The sequence below is a fragment of the Panicum virgatum genome, chromosome 3N, assembly GCF_016808335.1.
Source record: "Panicum virgatum strain AP13 chromosome 3N, P.virgatum_v5, whole genome shotgun sequence".
NCBI lineage: Eukaryota > Viridiplantae > Streptophyta > Magnoliopsida > Poales > Poaceae > Panicum > Panicum virgatum.
Genome location: NC_053147.1, coordinates 29,066,090 through 29,072,256, shown reverse-complemented (window position 1 = coordinate 29,072,256; position 6,167 = coordinate 29,066,090). Strand labels below are relative to the sequence as shown.

The 6,167-nt window shown below is 43.5% G+C and overlaps 1 long non-coding RNA gene across 2 annotated transcripts; it reads right to left on the bottom strand.

Moving 5' to 3' along the window:
• Positions 1 to 1,142: 1,142 nt before the first annotated feature.
• Positions 1,143 to 6,167, bottom strand: LOC120665581. 2 transcript variants are annotated; one of them, XR_005671213.1, is made up of 5 exons: positions 3,278 to 6,167; positions 2,256 to 2,644; positions 1,908 to 2,145; positions 1,783 to 1,825; positions 1,143 to 1,512 (listed from the first exon to the last, which is right to left on the bottom strand). It is a non-coding gene; the product is annotated as an uncharacterized LOC120665581 (long non-coding RNA). The 2 variants fall into 2 exon arrangements; XR_005671212.1 differs by having other exon boundaries at positions 2,227 to 2,644; positions 3,278 to 6,163.

Below are 6,167 nucleotides of genomic sequence, written 5' to 3'. Positions count from 1 at the left end.
TGAGTTTTCTATGGACTGTGTATCAGTTCAGTGCTACATATGTGCTATGTTCTTTAGTCAAGATCTTGCTCCTGCGTGGGCCCGTGGCTATATTATTCTGTGCTCCATGTATCGCTGCTGTTTGACCGTTTTCTCAAATGAATGGCGTTCTTAAGATTAGTCATGATGTATTTTAAGGTGATGAGAAATAATAGGGGTGTTAATTGATGATCCTTAGGTGCACCTCCAATCCTATTTAATTTAAAATTTTATACTATTTCTTTAAAATCAGATCTCAATTTGAAAAATTAGTACAAAACTTTGAACTAAAGAGAATTGGAGGTGCACCTAAGGGTCACCAATTAACACCCCTAAGAAATAACATTCTGGCCACTGCATCGTTATGTGATGACTGGTGATTTTTACACGAAAACTATTATAAAAATTGCAGCACATATCTGATAAGTAGTCATGACTAATCTTAAAATACATGTATGAATGAAGCGTAGTGAGATGACAAGTTCAATAAAAAAAATACACATGTTTTAACAACTCAAGCATCGCACATATATATGATCTTCCTTTACAAGTTTATATTAAAACATAAATTTTGCATCCTGAGCACAAAGTAAGAAAAAGACTATTGGAATCGCCTTGTCAGGCTCGGAAGAAGACAACAAGCACCAATAAGTCTGAAGAAATGGGCACCAAAGGGCGACAGGGAGGAATAAATGTCGATCTACATGTATCGTCGTTGATTTACCATTCCCGTTCACTATACCACACCCCGATACACCAACTGATGATCTGTCGGTAAAAGCCGTTATACCAACGAACTATCAGTTGGTATAGATGTATACCGACACCATATATTTGTCGTTGCAAGTGGCGTCAGTATAACTTATACCGACTGACATAGATATACCGACAGATAATCTATTGCCATACAAAGATATACCAACTGACATATATTCCCAACAGATGATCCGTTACAATGTTTATGCCGACTGACAGTGAGTAGCTAAATTTCTTTAGCAACCAACAATCCAATGCTATGCATCCACAAAAAATAATATAATTAATCCCTCATTGACCATACAGCACCAATAATCTTTTGAAACAGTACATATCAAGCACACTTGGCTAAAAATATATAGATCATGTTTTTCATTTGAATCCAACAGATATCAAACATAGTATTGATTAAAATAGAGCTCATAGTTTTCATATGAATCCTACATATATTCAACAATATATAATTGGTTGGCAAAGCTTCATCATAAACATCATTTGTGATGTCACAGTGCTCAAGTCAAGCTAGCTAGATAGTCTGTTGGGTTTGTCAGAGACCACATTACAAGCAGCAGCCACATGCCCACATTTACAAAATAATAGAAGCCAGCCTAGATATTCCAAATGAGCACTACCCAAAATAAAAATGCCCATAAGCACTGCCCAAAATAAGTGTCCATGAGCGTTGATCCCCTTGTTGCTTACATGATCAACCATCATGCCACCAATAAGACCTCCCACCTGAACAAGTTAAAAGTATGCTGAAAATTAACTTCAGGAACAAAAGGAAGAGTGAAAATTAATCTACAAAACTGTTGTATGTTGCTACAGCTAGCTGACTTGCCTACTCCTAGGAAAATTGGCTAATTATTGTGCAATTCATACAACTAAGTGTATTTTCTTAATGGAATACCACAAATTCTAACACGCCCAAAGCTGGAACTAAAATGAGATCAAATAGTAATAGTAGAAGAGTGGGTTGTTTGCTAAAAGCAAAAATTCAGAAAATACCTGTTGTACATTGGGTAGATTGTGATCCTTTGGTAATCTTCAACTGTTAGAAATATAAATAATTAATTAGTGGCTGCGGTCACTCTCATGAAACATAAAAAATGTAGCAAAGATAAGTATAGTACTCTTTTGTATGGCCATGCAATTGACATCTTATGTGCATCAGCCATAGTCTCCACATAACCATAAGGACGATGCAGAATTGTATCCCTTTTCAGCACAACATTCACAACCACTTCACAATACTGATTTCCAAGAGCCACATCTCCTAGCGTGCTCTTTGGATCAGTTGAAATAATTGTTCCCCTTAGCCACTGCTACATCAGATCGCAGCAAGGCATATAATATCACATCCTTTCCAACCTAAAGAAAATGATGCATTTATGAGATAGAGCCACAAATAAATCAATGTAAAAAAAATTATAGCATGGATGAGAAGATTACAAGTTCATCATGTTGTTGAAATAATTTACCACATGATGCCAAGAACACAGCAGAGCAGTCGACTCCTTCTAATGCATCTTTGAAACAAAACACAGCTTCCATAAGCACTTTAAATGTCTTGCTTGCTCCTGACACCATCAAGCTAGCATCTCCTAGAACTGCTTGAAATTCAATAGAAGCATGATGGTTTTTGGTTAAGATCCAATTGCAAAACTGATGGCAGCAATAAAATTAAGGAGCCCCAGGTAGGACCCTACAATCGTGAAGAAAAATTGCAAGTTTGGTGTAAGCTCGAGTGCATTTGAGCCTATAGAGAGGAAATAAAAATAAGACTAAAACTAGAAGCAAACAAGAGTAAACGCAACCTGTTCTAGAAGCCCATAACATTTGCAAATACACCACCTAGTAAATCTGCTACCTGAAATTAAGACAAAGAAGTAGCATAAGAATACAACGACAACTAAACCAATGAAACAAAGTTCTGCAATCACACATGTATCTTTTGAAGCCACTCTTGCACTAAACTAACAAAATCTTAGCAGACTATTGAACCACCTTTGATCCTGAGGGCCTTGTCTAGGATCTCATCAAAGCTCTGAAAGGTTCGAAATTACTACTAAATCAAGAGAGAACCAACTAGCAATAAATGGCACAAAAAAGAAACTGTACCCCCAAAATGTGTATCTAATGCAAAGGACATACCAACTGTTGTGCACATTGTACAGAAATGACATAAAAGAGTCACTATCTTAGATCATAATCCACAGATTTTACGTTAGACAAAAAGAACACAACCGAAACTTGATGCAAAACACATCACGTTCTTGCTGTTTCTTCATGATTTATGTAGCAATAAGTTATAATCATGATTTATCTGGACAAGAGCGAAGCTACTACATCTTGAAATTACTTATTTGCTAAGATAGTTAACCTTGCTGTCAAGCGAAGCTACTACATCCTGCACATATGAATTTTGCTAGATCCATTCATACACAATGATAAAATTTAGGTAACTATGTTACAACAAATGGAAAGAGCAGAATGGATTTACCCTAAATCGGCGAGAAGCTCGATGGGGCTGCAGGCCACGAGTCACAGGTGGTGACGCGGCTTACTGTCGAAGTTGCTGGGGCCCTGTGCCGGCGTCGCTGTGGAGGAGCCCGGGAACGACGACATACGCCCAGTTCCTCGCCTCCTCGTCCTCGCGCCCGCGTTTGCGGTGGTGGCGACGGAGCCTCATATCGGCGAAATAGATAGGCGAGGCCCCCGGCCGCCGGTGCGGCGCGGCTAGCCTCTGGCCATGGCGCGGGTGCCTATGCGCGCGGCGCCGACCCCGGCCGCCAGCGTGGCTTCAGCCCACGGCTCGGCGCAGCCCCCCGGCCCGGCGCAAACGCGACGCTACCCCAGGCGCTGGCCGCCGGCCGCAGTCGCGGGCGCGGGCCCCCCGACCGCCGGCCTCCAGCGCGGGCCACCGGTGAGCGCCGGGGAAGGGCACGAGCGTGCCCCCGAACAGCTGCCTCTGCCTGCTCAATCCTCCCTCTGTTTCCATGTGGGCGCGTGAGAGGATGGAGGGAGAATGAGAAAACTAGGGTTAGGTTTTTACCCAACCTTTTTATACCTTGGTCGGAAGAACGTGAGCCGTTCATCTTGATGAGTGGTCACAGATGGTTGGGCCGATATGGTCAGCCCATTAAACATCAGATTGGGCTCCACTCCATATATACCGACGAATGGTTCGATGCAAATACAAAGTATTACCGACAGATAGTTTGATGGTATATGTGAATATAAATGCCGACTGATGATCGGTCGGTGAAACTTGAATTACCGACCAATGGTTTGTTACAGAACTTTACCGACCGACTGTTCGTTGCTAATCTTCTACTTTTCCCAACCGACATCTGTTGGGATTTTGGGGCTGTGGTATAGTGGTTGGTGCGTGGTTGTTGACGTGCCTGCACGTATCCGACGACGGTCAAAGACCACTGCTGTTCTCTAAGGAAAAAAAAAAGGAACCCCGGCCCCCACCCGGAGTACATAACCGGTGACCGGTGACAGTAACTAACGAAGGAAAGGAAGTCGCGCATTATTGCTATTATAATCTCCTTGACACACCTCATAGTAGCAGCTTAGAGCAACTCTAACGGAGAGACTAAATTTGAGCCCCTATATTGCTTTTAGGAGCCAGCCTATAAAAATTTAGGGGCTTCAAACTCCAGCAGGGTGACTAAATTTAGAGGGCCTCCAGTTCTAGGGACTCTGGACCAAAATTTAGTGGCCTCCCCAAAATGGGGGCTCGTATAGGAGCTCGGTTGGAGATGTTTTTTTTATTGGGAGACTAAAACAAGAGATAGAGTCCCATTTAAGGGCCCGGCTGGAGTTGCTCTTAGAACCCTAAATTTCTCATCTATCTCCATCTTCTTTCCCCCAAATCACTAGCCCAATCTATCGTCAGATCATATCAGGATGCTGACACGCTTTCCCTATGGCTGGCTCGCTCCCAGGTCGATGACACCGTACAATGTATAGTTTGCCTTCATCAGCAATAATCTCCTTGATGACACACCTCATACAGTACATGTACAGAATCCTTGCGTACGTGTCCACTGTCCAGCACATTCGCTGTGTCCACTGCCCAGCACACACGGTAGCTTACTGGCAATGCGACCAAACCGGCTTTACGTGCACCAAAGCCAACCTTGCAGGATATTGATGCAAAGCGCAAACCGTTTCTTTGGGCCGGCACAGAGAGAATTACGAGGGCCAAGTGCAAGGTGAATTGGACAAGGGCTGCACGATCGAAAAAGAATGGAGGCCTAGGTATCCTGCACCTCGGCAAATTTGCGAGAGCTCTCCGTCTTCGTTGCCTTTGGCGCGACTAGAATCCTGAGGACAAACCTTGGGTCGGCAGTGAGTTTTCTTGCAACAAAACTGATAAGCACCTATTTGTGGCAGCAACCACCATCAAAATTGGGAATGGGAAGAAAATAGCCTTTTGGAATAGTGTTTGAATGCAGGGAATACGTCCAAGGGATATGGCACCATCTGTATACACTATCTCCATGAAAAAAACAGAACGCTATATGAAGCACTGGCTAGAAACACTTGGATAAAGGATTTAGACATGTTACACCCATCCTTCTCTGCGCAGCTCATCGTAGAATTTGTGCAGCTCTGGAGAACAATCCAAAGGGTGAACCTCACTCCGCACATCCAAGATGAAATCTGTTGGAAATTCAACGAGTCGGGCCAGTTTTCAACAAGCTCCGCCTACCACGCACAGTTCCAGGGGCAATGAGCACCAACTTCAACCAAATCATCTGGTCGGCCTGGGCACCACCAAAATGCAAATTCTTTAGCCGGCTAGCTGTACAAGATAGAATTTGGACGGCAGATAGACTGAGCGCAAGAGACTGGCCGCATAACCCAACCTGTTCACTTTGCTGTAGCTGTCCGGAGACGGGAAATTACCTTTTCGTCGACTAAAGGTTCACCGGGCGTATTTGGGCCGCCTTATCCTTTTGGCTTGGGGAGCTGTCTCTGCATCCGACAAACTGGACTTGCACAAACTCGGTCCACGAGTGGTGGTCGGAGATGGCTGCGATAAGAGGAGTTTCGCGCAAGGGTTTGAAATCACTTGTCATTCTCGTTTGCTGGGAGATTTGGAATGAGCTTAATGCACGTATTTTTAACAGTACAGAAGTGCCTTCTTTTACAGTGGCAGAGAAGATTAAGGGAGAGGCTTCGGCTTGGATTCTGGCAGGGGCGAAGCACCTGGCGTGTCTAATTAGTGGAGCTTGAGTTTCCTCTAGAGAGTTCGAACGCGGGCGCTCTATGTATAGTGTAAAGTTTTGTTGCTTGTTCCAGTTTTGCACTCTAGTTTTTGCCTCTCCTTTTTAATATAACAGGCAGCTCTCCTGCCGGTTCCGTTTCAAAAAAAA